The 17,869-nt window shown below is 44.0% G+C and overlaps 1 protein-coding gene across 1 annotated transcript in view; it reads right to left on the bottom strand.

The window, feature by feature from the left end:
- LOC119172851 (cell adhesion molecule Dscam1-like) overlaps nucleotides 1-17,869 on the bottom strand; it is a 284,967-nt gene that overhangs the window by 216,582 nt on the left and 50,516 nt on the right. The gene's annotated exons all lie outside the window — the stretch shown is intronic.

Genomic DNA, 17,869 nt, shown 5'->3' with positions numbered 1-17,869 from the left:
AGTTAGTTACCCTTAATGACCAGCGGTTATCCTGTCTACGCGCTACATGCCCGGCCCATGTCCATTTCCTCTTCTTTATTTCAACTATGATATCCTTAACCCCCGTTGTCCCCTAATCCACTCTGCTCTCTTCTTGTCTCTTTAGGTTACACCTACCATTTTTATTTCCATTGCTCGCTGCGTCGTCCTCAATTTAAGCTGAACCCTCTTTGTAAGTCTCCATGTTTCTGCTCCGTAGCTAAGTACCGGCAAGATACAGCTGTTATATACCTTCCTCTTGAGGGATAGTGGCAATCTACCTGTCGTAATTTGAGAGTGCTTGCCAAATGTGCTCCACCCCATTCTTATTCTTCTAGTTACTTCAATCTCGTGGTTAGGCTCTGCGGTTATTACCTGCCCTAAGTAGACATAGTCTTTTACAACTTCAAGTGCACTATTACCTATCTCGAAGCGCTGCTCCTTTCCGAGGTTGTTGTACATTACTTTCGTTTTCTGCAGATTAATTTTAAGACCCAACGTTCTGCTCTCCTTGTCTAACTCCGTAATCATGAGTTGCAGTTCATCCCCTGAGTTACTCCGCAATGCAATATCATCGGCGAAGCGCAGGTTACTAAGGTATTCTCCATTAACTCTTATTCCTAACTGTTCCCATTCTAGGCTTCTGAAAACCTCCTGTAAGCACGCGGCAAATAGCATTGGCGAGATTGTGTCCCCCTGCCTTACACCCTTCTTGATTGGTATTCTGTTGCTTTCTTTATGAAGCACTAGGGTAGCCGTTGATCCCTTGTAGATTTCTTCCAGAATGTTTATATATACTTCATCTACGCCCTGATTCCTCAGTGTCTGCATGACGGCTGATATTTCAACTGAATCAAACGCCTTCTCGTAATCTATGAAGGCTATGTATAGTGGTTGGTTATACTCAGAGCATTTCTCTATTACCTGATTGATAGTATGAATGTGGTCAATTGTTGAGTAGCCTGTTCGAAATCCTGCTTGTTCCTTTGGTTGATTGAATTCTAATGTTTTCTTTACTCTGTTAGCAGTTACCTTTGTAAATAGCTTGTATACTACAGAGAGCAAGCTGATCGGCCTGTAATTCTTCAAGTCCTTGTTATCTCCTTTCTTATGTATTAAGATGATGTTAGCGTTCTTCCAAGACTCTGGTACCCTTCCCGTCAGGAGATACCACGTAAACAGGGTGGCTAGTTTTTCTAACACAATCTGTCCTCCATCTTTCAGCAGATCTGATGTTACCTGATCCTCACCAGCAGTTTTGCCTCTTTGCATGCTCTCCAAAGCTTTTGTGACTTCTTCTATCATTACTGGTGGGGTGTCATCTGGGTTACTGCTAGTTCTTATAGTATTAAGGTCGTGGTTGTCTCGGCTACTGTACAGATCTCTGTAAAACTCCTCCGCTATTTTAGCTATCCTATCCATATTGGTAGTTGTTTTGCCTTCTTTGTTCCTTAGTGCATACATCCGACTTTTGCCTATCCCAAGTTTCTTCTTCACTGCTTTGACGCTTCCTCCGTTTTTCAGAGCGTGTTCAATTCTCTCCATGTTATACCTTCTTACATCGCATACTTTACGTCTATTAATCAACTTCGAAAGCTCTGCCAGTTCTATTTTGTATGTTGTACTTGACACTTTCATGATTTGACGCTTCTTAATTAGGTTCATCGTTTCCTGGGAAAGCTTGCCAGTGTCCTGTCTAACTACCCTGCCTCCAACTTCCACTGCACACTCCGTAATGATACTCGTCAGATTATCATTCATTGTATCTACGCTAAGGTTGGTTTCTTCACTAAGAGCCGAGTACCTGTTGTGCAGCGAGACTCTGAATTCCTGTACTTTCCCTCTCAGTGCTAGCTCATTGATTGGCTTCTTGCGTATCAGTTTCTTGCGTATCACGTTTCTTGCGCACGTATGTATGCACCCATATTTGTTATGCAGAGGCAATCAAGAACCCGTGGAACACAACTTGTAAAGGGTGCTCTGCCACAGTATTACTCTTACTGTGGAAAAGCTTTATGTAACTGCCTGGCATCACGCTGTTTTTTTAAATGCGAAGCATTTCTTAGCGAACTTCAGCGATTTTGAGCGTATCTATCTATCTATCTATCTATCTATCTATCTATCTATCTATCTATCTATCTATCTATCTATCTATCTATCTATCTATCTATCTATCTATCTATCTATCTATCTATCTATCTATCTATCTATCTATCTATCTATCTATCTATCTATCTATCTATCTATCTATCTATCTATCTATCTATCTATCTATCTATCTATCTATCTATCTATCTATCTATCTATCTATCTATCTATCTATCTATCTATCTATCTATCTATCTATCTATCTATCTATCTATCTATCTATCTATCTATCTATCTATCTATCTATCTATCTGTCTGTCTGTCTGTCTGTCTGTCTGTCTGTCTGTCTGTCTGTCTGTCTGTCTGTCGGTCCGTCGGTCCGTCGGTCCGTCGGTCCGTCCGTCCGTCCGTCCGTCTAGCCGCCTGCGACTTTTAGTTCTCCTTACCATTTCGATAATGGTATCGATACCAAACTTGGTATAGCATACATGACAGATAAAAAACATATTTTACCAGTCACAACACGAAAATCATGAAATGTTTGTCATGAATGTCATGATTTACATTTAATGGTCCTGCAGCCCTTGCGGTGGTTTCGTTCACATGACATGTTGCAAAACTGCTATGGTATGACATGATTGCATGGCCAACACAAGCGACAGACTGTAACATGAAAATCATGACATGTGTGTCATGTAACACCATGATTACATGACTACATGCCACACTCATGATGTGCTCGTGGCTGTTTCGCTAGCGTAACATATACCAAATGTGGTGTTACGATACGTGAATAGATGACGAAGGTGTGTGACTGGTGCAAACATGATAATCGTGAGATGCATGTCATGTAAACACATGACTACATGCAACACTCATGATGCGCTAGTAGCCGTATCGCTAGCTTCGCTTACACCAAATTTGGTATTACGGAACGTGAATGGACGATGAAGGTATGATACTGGGGCAAACATGATAAACATGAGATGCCGGTCATGTAACAACATGACTACATGCTACGCTCATGATGCGCTCACGGCCATTTCACTAGCTTCACATGTACCAAACACGGTATTACGTGACGCGAACGGACGACATAGGTAAATGACACATCCCAACGTAGCAATCACACATGCGTCTGATGAAACAACATGACTACATGCTAAACTCATGAGGCACTCGCGGCCATTTCACTAGTTTGACATATGCCAAATTCGGTGTTACGTGACGCCAATGGATGACAAAAGTATGTGACTGGAGCAAAAATGATAATCATGAGATTCGTGTAATATGAGAACATGACTAAATGACACAGTCAAGGCGCCAACATATTTCGACGTGACGCTGTCCGCCTGCTCGTCGGCGTTCATTTCGTCGCGTCACGCTGGTGTTGCTACGCCATGCGCCGGTCCTGTCTTATACTCGCAGATGTGCGCCGTGCTGCGTTGCTTTGAAGCAAGCACGTTTCAGCGCGTCCGGCATCCTTCCGCCAAGAGGGAGACGCAGTGTTGTATAGGTAACACATCGGCGTGAATTGCAGCATGTCGCAGTTCACGCCAGTTGCCGTCGGGCCGCGCCGACCGACGGCAACCAATGGTTGCGTTTGGCGTCAGACTATAGAGTGGTCGCGTTTTGCTAACGTAGCGTCGATGAGTCTAGCGTATGTGCACGTTGACGCTACGATGGAGTATAATGAGCTCTTCATGATCCGCTCGCGGCTGTTTTGGCAGCTCCACATATACCAAATTTGGTGTTACATGACGTCAAGGGATGACAAAACATATGACCGGTGCAAACATAATAATCCTGACATGCGTGTCATGTAAGAACATGACGACATCCACGCTCATAGCATGCTCGCGGCCGTTTCGCTAGCTGCACATATACTAAAATTGGTATCACGTGACGTGAATATAGTAAGAAGGTAAACGACACATCCAAACATGATAATCATGACACGGAAGACATGTGTGGCATCATTTACCTCCACCTCGTAACGTTGCGCTGATTTTAAAGTGACATATCAACATTTCTGATTCGTGCTTCGCATATCAACGATTCCCACTGTGCGTAGAATCTGCCATTTTTTTAACACGAAAGTGTATAACACATCTATGAAATAACAATGAATAAATGAATTCCGTCTTTTGGAACACGTTTGAACATGTTACGAAGTTTAGTGGAAATGAATGACATGAGAGTGGAGGAATCGAACCCATAACCGATCGGTTTGTGACGAGGGGTGCTCAGCGTTCTCACTGTACTACCGACGATCACGCGTGATGCTTCTCACAAGCACACCTGATGTCTTTCCCACCGTTTCCTTTTCACAGTGACCTTAACTGGCAGAATTCGAGGGGGGAGGGTGTGTTGCTTTTCGGGGCCCGGTGAAGTGCTGCGTCATTGCACGAATGAGCACCGCAAATGAATTCCTCAATAGTTTCAGCTTTCAGTTTGACAAAAGACACGCTAGCGGGATACGTAACGTCTTCTTGTGTTCATGGCACAAGTTAAAAACACTGCCATTCACGTTTCTGAAACGCCGTCGCGTATTTACATGAGCACAAGCGCAGGTTTCCCTGTTAATGGGGAGCGAACACCTCCACGTTTCTCTCTTCAGACGGCGATGCGTTGAATGAGTGCCTATCGAGTACCAGTGGTATAAGGTTATTGGTGCTCTATTTGCACTATATTAAACGTAAGCTTGGTCTAGGTGTATGTTAATTACTAAAGTTACCACAAGGGTTAGTTCATGATCTCGATGGGGTGAAGATGTGCCACTAGGCGTCAACGTTGGTGCATCAACGTCAAACAGTGGTATAACGGTGAAATCAAACAGACGTCGTTCAAGCTCTCATATATCAGTGTATGTACAATAAGTAACTATCTCCCATGAAGACGTGGCTTTCTTTCATAACAATCGCTATAAAGAGAATGAAGATTATTTTTGTGGTTGTGAATTTTATTGCGCAATCGGGGCCATTGGTGCTTTTTCTAGGGCAGCTGTCGTACGTACAGCAGGTATCACGAATCGTGGTTGCCATTGTACGATATGGAAACCTCCCTCTTTAGAAGCACTTAAAAGAAAAGGAGTAGGTGCAACGACTCGTGCCGAGGGATTTGTCGTTTAGGGCCAAGCTTCACCGTAATGACTTGCACTGTTTTGTAAAAAGAAGGTCTTAGCCGAAAAAATAAAAAAATATATATATTCATTCTGCCTAGAGAGTTATGGTGGAGCCGTGTTGGGCTTAGGGCTTCGTTAAGCAAGTGGTAATTACCAAACTTCTCCTTGCTTATACAAATTAATTGGCTTAAAACAACGGTGGACTTTTAATGGTGAAGTGTACGCTTATTTAAGGCAATCTCGAGTACTCCTTTGCGATTAGGTGCAGGTAATTAAAGACGCTGTTGAGATACCACCTAACAGGGAAATTTATCGTCGAGTACATGCAGTCAATACAACTTTATATCGATAGATTCAGAGCTAAGCACTCGTATTGGGTATCATGTGGCCTCTTTTTGTTCCTAAAGCTGTTTTTCACAGTGAATCATGATAGTTTCTATTACTGAACGGTTAGGCCACTTTCAGTAGGCTTCCCCTCCGCGATCAACATGGGGGTGTGTAAGAAACTGCTCAGACATCTAAAGAAAGAATATTTTTTTTTTGGCGACACAGAGCGTCTGTATAGCAAGAGTTCTACAATTGGGCTGCATATGTACAAATTTGCCCATAACTAGAAAAAGATGACAAGGCACGGCATCAAAGCTGTTTTCTGCGCAAAAAGAAAAAAAAAAGCCTGGTGGTTTATGCTTAAATTTTGCGAGAACAAACTACAGCGTAACGGCGGCGGTAAAAAAGCATGCCGAAACGTTTCTGAAATTTGCCACTGGATTGGTGTACCAAATTACGCTCCCGTGCAGACGTTTTTGCGTGGGACAAACAGGGCGCTGCACGAGTGAACGGGTAGGGGAGCCTGCCACGTCGATTACAAGAAGAAATATAGTTAACTTGTCCGCTCATTGCAGTTCGTGCTTGGGGTGTGAGCCCGATTTCAAAAGGGATAAAGCTTTAGGCAGGAGGAAGGAACGAGTGTGGGGCGTGATCTGTTTGGAGTTCTTTATATAAAAAAAATGGTGAAAAATGCGTGAGTAACATGTTTGTTACTGAGTATGGACGCAGAATGCAATTTTCAGAGCAGATATTATTGACGTGCAGTAAGATAATCTTGCCACGTGTTTCCATCTTGATGCTTTCCGCCCCCCTCTCCCCGTCTCTTTTTATTTGGGCCGTGAGAAAAAACGCGCATATATGCAGCGACCAAATAAATATAGTGAGTTGATAGTTCGCGCTTCTCTCTTGTACCCGTGTTTCTTCCTAGGGGGTCTCCTGGATCAAGCCTTGCGAGCTGCAGCGGCCGCTGGTGTCTTGGAATGGGGAAATCATTCTTGACCTTAGCCCGTCCTTTTTTTTCTTTCTTTTTTTCATAAATAAAAACGTTGTATCATTATCATCATCTTATGTTCATCCAAGTGTGCGCGCCACAATTCCTACTACAAGGATGCACCGACTTCCCCAAAAGAAGTTCTTCTGGAAAGTTCTTATTCGTGGCCTAAAACCCCCGAGCGCAGGTTTGTGCCGCTGAAAGTATGCTAACAGCATTTCTCGCAATCGGTCTACTAAAACAAAAGAAGGAAACAGATGGGCGGCCAACCTTATTTAGGATTGCTCACGAAACACGTATATGTGGTATGTCCGGCAATACATTGCATTAAGTCACAGGCAAAAAGACGCATGCTGCTCTAACAGAAAACTTTGCAAGTTCATCACGCTAAATTAAAAAAAAACTGCCACGCCTGCGTGGAACATGCAGCACTGTCACAGCAAAAGCTCGAAGAGGTCTTTGAGATCCTTTCAGCAAAGCAGAATATAAGGGAAAAGAACATATGCCAAATCTTTGACGCGGGCCGTCGAACCAGCGACCTCTTGAACAGCTAACCACAATGCCACACTGCGCATGTAATCATGAGCGCTAACAGCAAGCCATTTTATACACATATAACATTCAGCGGTCCTCGCAGCTCCACAGATTCAGCGCGTTTTCGTCGTCAGCAGTTAGATAAATCGACGAGCACGTGTTGGGCCCACTCTAAACGTTATAGCCTTTCGCATTTCGGACAGCACCGCCTTCGTGGGGCGTAGTCTCACGTGCGCGTAAGCTTATCAGACTCCTGTTTCGATAGGGCTCAAAAATTTCTTTGTTCGCTGCCGCGTCCACATTTACGAAAGGAGAGCCCTGCTGACACACGACGCAGGAAGAGTTGTGACAGTTGTTCGCGCTTGCCTTGTGTATACTTATGCACTCGTTTCGTGCGTCTCTGTTCATGTTTATAAAGACCAAGCTGTGACATTCGTCAGTCTGCGCTCGTCCTGTGTACGCTTATATCGTGCGTGCTTTCTGCTTGAAGAGCGCGCTGCAAGTTTCGAGCTATTGCTGTTTGCCGTTCTTCGCACGACTTTGCAATCTGTTATTCCTTCCGCCTAGTGACAAAACAGTGCATGGTAATCACTGAACTACCCCTGTGAAGACATGTTTTATTTTCACGCTTAAACGATTCCTAACAAGAGCGATCAGCCACATTTTTCGTGTCTCTCTTCATCCATCCAAGACACGTGGGTTCACTTTTTGTTACGCAAAGAGCAAACAATCATTGGGAGTGCAAATATATATTTGTAAATAGATATGGTGCTTATAATTGTGTATAGAAGCCATAAATTTACATCTATTGCGAGCGGGATAGCTACAATTTTCAAACACCATCTTTACGGTTCTTTATTCGTGCCAGTATGCCTCCAATATGCACCTGTAGTAGTTCACGCCTTCAAGCATCCTTCCTTTTACACACCTGTGAACACGGGCACCACGAGAGGTAAAGAAAGTGAGAACGCAACGTCTCCGCAGAAAGAGTTCTTCTCGTTTCGTTTTAGCATTCCGGTAGTGACCTGCTTCGCACGTTTACCTCGACCTCTGCAGCTCCGGCTCATAAAAGTCAATGCCTGGAAACTCGTAAAGCAGGCTCGTAAATGCGACTGATATTGCCAAGCAGTCAGCTTACCCTTCGTCTTTCTCTTTTTTCCTGTATCAACGCTTTATATGGACCAACGCACGACACTGCCAGTAGCAGTGTTTAGCAGGACCCGGGAAACGAGGTTTTCGCCAAGTTCTCTGCAACCGCCGTGCCCGAGGACGCGGACAACTGGACTTCAATTAATCGAAATGGTGGTGGTGTGTATGTGCTGCAAAAAGTGTGAGCGCAAAAAGCAGGCGAAAAAATGGCAGTGAGATAGAGTGTCTTACGACGATAGCCCCACGCACGTCTAGCAATCGCGGAGGACGTAACGTGGAAAAGGCGGGTCTAACATGCAACTCCCCGTGGCCAGTGTAGTCGGCGTCACTTCCAGCGGAAACAGTGGCTCACTCTTACGAGGCGGGGGGGCTGTTTTCTATTTGTGCTTTTCACTTAACCTCCGAGCCTTAGCTGCGCTGAACAAGAGTGCGATTCCGTGCTCGTCCTTCTCTGTCCAGCCATTAACGCCTTCCCCGTTCCTGCGTTTTTCTATGTTCTCTCTCGCTGTGTTGACTTTCGTGCACCTACTTTACGCTCCTTCCCAGGAGAGCTGCGAGTTGCCTCTGACGATGCAGACACCTCGCAGACGACGACAACTCACGTAGGGACAACACTCACAGAGGGGAGTAGCCAGGGAGGGAAAAGTTCTTACTTTCACCATTCTCTTATTTTTATGTTTTCTCCATTTATTGCTTTACACGTCTACTTTTATCGCTTTTATACAAAATGCTGAAGTGAAAGGCTGGAAGGTTCATGTCCGTGGGTAGCGGTGTCCGTGTGAAAGCCACTCTACAGCAAGAGCAGTTGGATTGGCTCTTCTACTACGCCTGCTGCCCGAACGAAGCGTGAGAGTCTGAGTGACCATTTTTCGCTTTTTGTACGCTGCGCAACGCTGCATGGAGAGTCCGATCGAAAACAGTGCTGGGGAAGACGAATAGGTTGGTTGTGTGGGATGGGATACGGGGGACGAAGGCGGCAGCAGTCATCACTGCTGCTTTATAACCACGACATGATAGAACGTTGCACTGTACAACGTAACGTAGAAAGCGGGTCAGTTTCTCAGTCTAGAATCTAAAGAGACAACGCTGTATTTTGAGGTGTTTGTGGCCTTGAGTGTATTTTATGCTGCCATTCAACTCTACAATATACAACAGCCATTCTTTCAATGTTTCCAAATTTTAAATTTATGGAGATTTCGGTGACGATAGAAAATACTGCCTAATCAAATTTGTCACAGCCAAGGAAAAGATTTAGATTTATTAATCATGTAACCAAGATTGGTATAGCTTCCCTCTGATATGACCAGTATTTGTGAAAAATTACCACTGAATGTCGGGCTGATGTACGCGGGTAACAATAGGTTTATGCTGCATGCTTGTATTCCTTGTCTATAATATTGCCCCCAAAGCAGATTGAACATGTGTTTACGGTGCCTGTTGAAAGATTTTGAACAAGAGAAAAACATTGTGCGGTACGAACAGATAACAAAAAAACCTTTGAATATATCAGCTGCGTCTTGAGCTGGCACACAGAAGATAAATAATTGCGACCGTTGACACAAACAAAGGATTAATAAAGTCAAAAATAAAATGTAACGCATTGGGAACTTTCAGGCCCCTCCTTGGAGAAAGTTTGAAAAATGTCGCGTGCGCTGTGCCCATTTGATATTTTTTAAAAAACTTTAGCTCATACAAATTACGACTTCCACAAGATGTAATATTTCCACATAAAAAGCAGATGAATCAATGTCAATATATGGGAAAGAAGAACAACTTTGTGAAAAGAGTCATTTGTGAAATGGGTCTGTTCACATAATGTGGGTCTTGCATGACGACTGCTTTCTAATGAAAAACTAATACTATTTGAGATCTGGTGGCTTGTGTCCGCTTCTTCGCATTTCTTCGTGACAAGCAGCTGACGTTAAAAAGGGTACATTCCGCCTTCTTTGTGCGTTAAAAAAATCACGTTGCTTTGTTCTAGAGCTGTAGAAACGAATACTGTGATTTAAAAAGAAGTAAAAACAATACAGTGTTATTTACTGATATGCAAAGTTAAACAATATGTTTTGAAAAAAATATCGATACCATTAAGACCAACCGAATGACAAAAGAAGCCGACGGTAAATAATTGTACCTTCAATGATTGGCCATGACTGGCTTAAACTGGTGGTTTTTATGCTGTTGTATAGGCGCGACATATATTAATTACAATATCAAATAAATAGTCAGCTAAAACAGAGACAGACAAAAAAAAAGAGCGGACACCACAGCACTCACGGTGCCCGCTTGTTTAATTTTGTCGTCAGTTCTTGTTTTTTGCACTCTGTATTTATTTCATAATGTCATACAAACTCGGCCAAGCTTTTGTGCTCGTAAGCGTTAATTACATATTAATTGTGTCAACATTAATATCGGGAATTGATATTCGCTGAAAGATGTGTTAAAGCCTGAGAGCACATTTAATTGAGGAAAGGCAATAAGACAGGTTGTCAGTTCTCTTTACGTGAAACAGAATTTATTCGTACTCAATATATCAGTCTTCTGTCCCTTAGATTTTCTGTATCCTCCACGACTAATAAGCTTGTTTTTCGCGGTTAATTATATTCACAAAAAATTTGCACATTCTCTATACCTTAGTTTTGTTTAAAACCTTGAATTTAGTTATGTAGCTAATTTCAAATTGCTCCGTGAGCTTTTCATCCTTTAAGCTGTAGCACTATTCTTCATGTCCTGAAGGAATTAAACCGTGTGCCCTTTTAGGGGCGAAGCTCCTTATAACGGCACCCGTTCGTCCCTCGTAGCCGTAGTAGTATGTAATAAGTATAACATTTTGACCTCCATGGTGGTGCCGGTGAGAGATTTCTTCTGTGTGTTGTTGAACAATAAAAAATGAGGCTCAACATACATGTCAATGGCTGCTAATGGAGAATGAAAGACAGGAACATTCGGCTTTTAGTTAACGCGCACGCTGCTATCCCCATTAGCAGCCATTGGCATGTACATTGAGCACTATCTGACAAGAAAGGGTTGCTACGTTATACTCGCTGGGTGTAACCTCCTTAGTTTTAGTAAGGTTTAGCGAGCGTTGAGTCGCAGTGCCATGAATACAACAAACTAGTATATACCATGAATGAACTCGAGGTGGTTAAAGGTGGGAAGTAGATACGAAGCACAAGCCGTAAGAAAGTGTGCGTGTGACACCTCTCGTTTAGTGCTTAGAATGTCCGCTGGATGGCGTTGCTTCTATATGGCGAAAGGGGTGGATGACATGCGCGCCGTGTCCCCCCAGGTGCAAATTGTAGTATGCACAGTACCGGAAGTACCAGTACGCAACGTCAACCTGCAAAGAGCGGTTGTCGACGCAAACAAAGAGATATGGCGAATTAGTCGAGAGAAGGGTTTCGAGGTAGTGGACTTAAACGGGGAAGTGCACAGGTGGGGTGGATTCCAAAGAGACAAGATTCATTTCGATAAGAGGCTTGGACACGAGGTGGGCTGGCGACTGGCAGGACGCGCAGTAGCTTTTTTGGGGGGCTCACGGGCCCTTCGGAGTCCGGGGTAGCTCGTAACAGGGAAAACAACCAGGAGGACGCTTTGACAGGTAGAATTGCGAAAAACCAGAAAAAAGGTAAAAGAAAAAGGAAAAAGGCGCGTGTTGCAATTAGTTACATAAACATGCAGGGTGGCAGAAGGAAGGCAAAATGGTTAGAGATTGAGGAGCAGTTAAACAAAGAACAGATAGTCGTGTATGCGGTTACAGAAACACACCTTAGAGACTTGGAAGAGCCACCACATATTGAAAATTATGTTTGGGAAGGGTGTAACAGGACCATATCGGAAAGGAAAGGTGGGGGTGTAGGAATGCTAATTCATCGCGGAGCCAAATGGGTTAGAGTGAAACAGACGTGTGCAGAGCACCTCTGGGTTCTGGGCACAGTAGGAGGAAAGGAAACGTGGCTAGGGGTAGCCTACTTGTGGACGGGGAATAACTGCAGAGAAAAGAATCAGGAGATAGTGGATTGCATGAGTGCGGACATTAAGGAATTTGGTAATGGGGCCGAAATCATCCTTCTAGGGGACATGAATGCCCACATACATGACCTTGACGGATATTCAGACACCAATGGGAAGTTATTACTAGATCTTTGCGAGCAACATAGTCTGGAGATAGTTAACACGGGGCCTAAATGTGACGGCCAGATCACATGGGAAGTCGGAAACAAGCAATCAAGTATTGATTATTGTCTCATGACTGAAGGAATTTACCACAAACTGACAGAAATGAGGATAGACGAGGAAGGCATTAACAGCTTGGGTAGTGATCATAAACGAATAACATTACAAATGGGATACAAAACTGAAAATATGAGCATGGAATCAAAGTCTGGCAGCTCGTATTTAAATGACAAACAAATAATAAATATAGCCGCAAGAGTCGAGGAAGAAGTAGGCGAAATACCAGGCAAGGACTGGGAGTATAGTGAGCTGTTACATCTAATGACGAAGGAGATAGGGAAAGAGAAGAAAACTGTTTGCTGGAAAGGAAAAAGGAAGCCAAAAAGTTGGTGGAACAAGGAAATCCGGGAGGCGATCGAGAAGCGACGCGAAGCATCACGGGAGCATAGAAAGGCAAAAAAGGAGAAGCGGCCGCAGGACGAAGTCAAAAAAATATGGGAAATATATTTAGAGAAAAAATCCCTTGTACAGAAATTGGTAGAGGAAAAATTAAAGGTGAAAGTGAACGCTGGATGACAGAGATACACGAAAAAAAGGAGGCCGCGCCTAGGATTTTTTGGAGCCACATAAAGGCGCTAGGTAGGAAGTCTGTCACAACGCAACAACATATTCTAGATGAAGGAGGAAATCAATTGGAAGGGTACGAAGCGCTAGGTTACATCCAAAAGGTAACAGCCGATTCGTTTCAAAAGAGCGTCCAGGGGATCTCCCCGGTGAGTAAAAGTGTGGCGGAGAAAGCAACAGAGGAAGAGCTAGTACTTGATAATTTCAACTGGAAAAAGGCCGAAGGAAAAATTCCAAAGCGCACTGCCGCGGGTTTAGATGGGATTCCCGTTAGCCTCATTAACGAACTAGGACATAACACTAAAGAAGCATTGTTAAAAGCAGTAGAAAAAAGCTTAAAGGACGGACAAATACCGGACAGTTGGCGACAAAGTAGAATGAACTTAATCTATAAAGGCAAGGGAGAAAAGGACAAGATTCGCTCGTATAGACCACTAACCATTACATCGGTACTATACAGGTTGGCGATGCAAGCAGTAAAAATGAAAATAGAAACATGGGCCGAACATAACGATATTTTGGGAGAACTTCAGAACGGATTTCGAGTCGACAGGCGGTTAGACGATAACCTGTTTGTTCTCACTCAGTGTATAGAAATATCTAAAATAGAGAATAGGCCCTTGTACGTGGCTTATCTAGACATCACTGGGGCATACGACAACGTTAATCAGGAAATTTTGTGGGATATATTGAAAGGAATGGGCATGGGCGACGACTGTATACAGCTTTTGAGGGAGATATACCGAGAAAATACAGTTTGCATAGAGTGGGAAGGAATGCGTAGCAAAGAGAACGTTGAGGTTAGCAAGGGTCTGAGACAGGGATGTCCTTTGTCCCCGCTGTTATTCATGCTGTACATGGTGAGTATGGAAAAAGCGCTAGAAGGTAGCAACATTGGTTTTAATCTGTCACACAAACAGGGCGGCATGATGATTGAGCAGAAGCTTCCAGGTTTATTTTATGCGGACGATATCGTCTTATTTGCGGACAGTCGAGATGATATACAGCAGCTGGCGAATATATGCGGAAGGGAAGGTGAAGCTCTTGGACTAGGATTCAGTGTAACGAAGTGTGGATTGATGGTATTCAATGATCCCTGTGATCAGACGGTGTCCATACAAGGCCAAGAAATACCGAGGGTAAGTGAATACAAGTACCTTGGAGTATGGGTAAATGAGAGTGATAGATACATGGAGGTACAGGAAAAAGCCTCGGCAGCAAAAGGAAAGAGGAATGCGGCAATAATGAAGCACAGAGCGTTGTGGGGATACAATAGATATGAGGTGCTTCGAGGGCTGTGGAAGGGTGTAATGGTTCCAGGGCTTACTTTTGGGAACTCAGTGGTGTGCATGAGGGCAGAGGTGCAATCGGGAATGGATGTAAATCAAAGGACTGTGGGACGCCTCGCGTTGGGTGCTCACGGGAAGACGACAAACGAGGCTGTAAAGGGCGATATGGGGTGGGCAGGTTTTGAGGCGAGGGAAGCGCAGAGCAAAATAAGGTTCGAAGAAAGGCTAAGAAATATGAAGGAGAGTAGATGGGCAGAGAAGGTGTTCCGTTATTTGTATAGGAAGAGCGTGGACACACAGTAGAGAAAAAGAACTAGAAGACTCACTAGTAAATAAACGGCTGGTATTGTAAGCCATATGTCAACAAAGAGCGTTAAGGGAAAAGTCAGGGAGGCGGAGAGGATATACTGGATGGCAGCTATGGAGAAAAAACCGGCTTTGAGTAACTACCGAAAGGGCAAAAATGAAATAAGGAGGGAGGCATTTTACGATAATTCAAGGGGAAGCGCTTTACTGTTTGAAGCGAGATCGGGTTGCCTTAGAACGCGTAGTTATAAAGCAAGATTCAGTAAAGAAGAAGAACAATGCACATGCTGCGGGAAAGATAAGGAAACGGCGGAGCATGTTCTGATTGAATGTGGAGATATCCACCCAGGTGTACGTTTGGGCACGAGCCTACAGGAAGCCTTGGGTTTTAGGGCAACAATGGAAAGCTGAACACACCCGCGATTGAAATAAGTAAGAGACGGTTAGAGTATTGGTGGCAGAAAATTAGAGAGAAAGGACAAAAATAAATATTGGAAAAATAAAATATGGACAGTGTGCCGTAAATGGCAGAGAACTTAAGCTGAAAATTTTCCTTTTTTTCCATTAAGATAGAATTTATCGAAGTAGAGGCATTAGGCCAACATCAAAAAAGAAAAAAGGTTTTTTTTTGTCGAGCCTGGTGGCATACTTGTCACCACCCCGTTATAAAGGGGACGCTCATAGCATTCATCCATCCATCCATCGAATATATGATGAAAAGATGCTAGATGTTGGTACTTGGAGTGTTGAATAGAGGGAAGAACAGACACCCAGACAGATGCATGGATGGACGCATGAACGGACGCAAGGGCGGATGCATGGACGAACGCATGGACGGACGCACGAACAGATGCACGCACGGATGGGCGGATGGAGGCATGGACGGTCGCACAGACGGCGCATGGACGGATGGAAGCTAGAACGAATGGATGGACGAATGCTTCGCCCCATTCTCCATCATTCACTCAGTGAATATGCTGCCATTTATTTTTCATCAGCATTGGCTTGTTTGTTGAGAAAATTTGCTCCTCGGCGTCACTGCCTTCATGTGATCTGCAAGCAGCTTCCTTTTGTGCCTGTCGGCAGCTATAGTAAACAGCATAATATTTCAGGAAAAAGAAACGAAAGAAAGATAACACAAGTGATCAGGATTCCGCGTTGTTAGGGAAAACTAGTGCTAGCTTTCCAAGCATAAAATATTAGAAGTACTTGTTGTTGGGCTAGTTGGTTCGTCATACTGAGCGGTAATTCTAGACGCCTAAAGCACCACAGGAAGAAATAATCACAAAGAAAGAGCGACAACTCGCAACTGATTTACTTGCAGGAGAAACGCGGGAAATATAGAGCCGTACACGCATGTGCAGAGCACACTACTTCATCTAGTCACATGACCACAGACATAAACTGAGGACGTTTAATCGACATATCTAATCAAGCAACGAAGCGCAAAAATCAAACTCAGACTTGCGCAAGACGACTGACGGGTCATTTATACACAAGTCACCTTTTTTCTTTATCCAGAACGCTTCCATTATTTCACGGGCCAGAGAATCTGGGCTTTTGGCGAGGAGAGAAACGCTTGAAAACCTCGCCTCCCAAGAACAGGAACGGCAATGCGCAGGCAAATGTGCTCCGGAGTTATTTCGAATTGAAAGCTCATGTTTCCTAATTCTCACGTTCGAACACCGTTCAGTTTGGCCGATGTAAACCCGGCCACAACTAAGTGGGATTAAGTACCCCACACCCACTACGCAAACCACATACATCGAAGTGTGTATTTTTCCACAGGTGGAGGCGCTCGGTGTTTTAGAAATAAGTGGGCATAGGCCAGCCAGCTTTTGTGGCGCAGAAAAAAACAACAGACACATTGTACCTGCTCGCCACGTTCATAAGGTTGCGCGCTACCTTATGAACATATGGAACAACCATTGGTCGTTTATCCCTCGGCTGCCTGCATTTTCGTTTGCCCTTGAACTTTTGAAGGAGGGTTTCCGAAACGGATACAATGACAGAGTTAGGATAGCCAGCTGAATGCAGCCGCCTAACCTGATTCAAGTAGCTATCCTGCATCCTGTGATGGCGAGATTTCACTAGCATACCCTCGAGACACATGGTTGCAATGGCTCTTTTTACAAGTTTAGAATGAGCTGCATCAAAAGGTAAAAGCTCTTTGCGCGAACGTGGATGATACACCCAGCACACGTGTCGCTCCGAAAACATGATGCTTAAGTCTAAAACTGCAATTGTCAGTGGGAAGCTCATGCGTAAACGAAAGGCCGTTAGCATGTTGTCTGAAAAGTGCTAAAATATCAGCCACTGAACTAGCGGTGGTCGTCAGAGGGTTAGCGTTTAAAATGACTAAAAAGTCGTCCACGTACCGAAAGACTTAAGCACCTTTGCATTGTCAATTGCTTGAGCTAAAGCAGTGTCTAAGGAGGATAAGAACATGTTACACAGCACTGGAGCGACACAAGAGCCAATGCAGATCCCTTGTCACTGAACGTAAAGATTGCCATCATGTGATACAAAGGTTGAGATAAGATAAAATTCCAACAACGTCATAAAGTTATCTAGAGATACGCCTGCGGCCGTCTCGAACGCTAGAACTCCGTTCGTTTCAAGTTCTAGCGTGATTAGATATGCCGATTGAACGTCTTCACTTTATGTCTGTGGTCATGTGATTAGATGAAGTAGTGTGCTCTGCTTAGCGTGTGCGGCTATATATTTCCTGCGTTTCACCTGCAAATAAATCAGTTGCGAGTTGACGCTCTTTCTCTGTGATTATTTCTTCCTGTGGTGCTTTAGGCGTCTAGAATTACCGCTCAGCATAAAATATTAGATGAGAGCTAGCGCTGCAGTTTGTTTCTTCTTCTCTTGTGTTCGCGTAGTCGTGCGCTCTGTTAAAATATGTTAAAGTACTATCAACAACTGGCCCAGCTTTCAGTTCTCCTGTAGATCCAACAGTGCTGATGCCTCTTGGTGGGGTGTCGAAAATAATGGCATTAGTCAGTATCGTGCCATGACGGGGGCTAGAGAGTTGTGTATTCATAACAGCTGGCACTTCTAATCTGATTCCATCATCTATGCCATTGTTGGAGGCTCTTTTGCTGACATGTGAGAAAAAGGAGGGGCATGAGAGGGTGTTTTAAATGCATGGGCACGGAACTAAGGTTGACAGAGATGGGTGTGAGAGGGAGACCGATCAGAGTTATACCAGCAAGATGGCGCCGTGTCGTGAGCTGC

Source organism: Rhipicephalus microplus, chromosome 4 (assembly GCF_043290135.1).
Source record: "Rhipicephalus microplus isolate Deutch F79 chromosome 4, USDA_Rmic, whole genome shotgun sequence".
NCBI lineage: Eukaryota > Metazoa > Arthropoda > Arachnida > Ixodida > Ixodidae > Rhipicephalus > Rhipicephalus microplus.
Note: the sequence above shows the minus strand (reverse complement) of the source record. Positions and strands in the feature narration are given on the sequence as shown.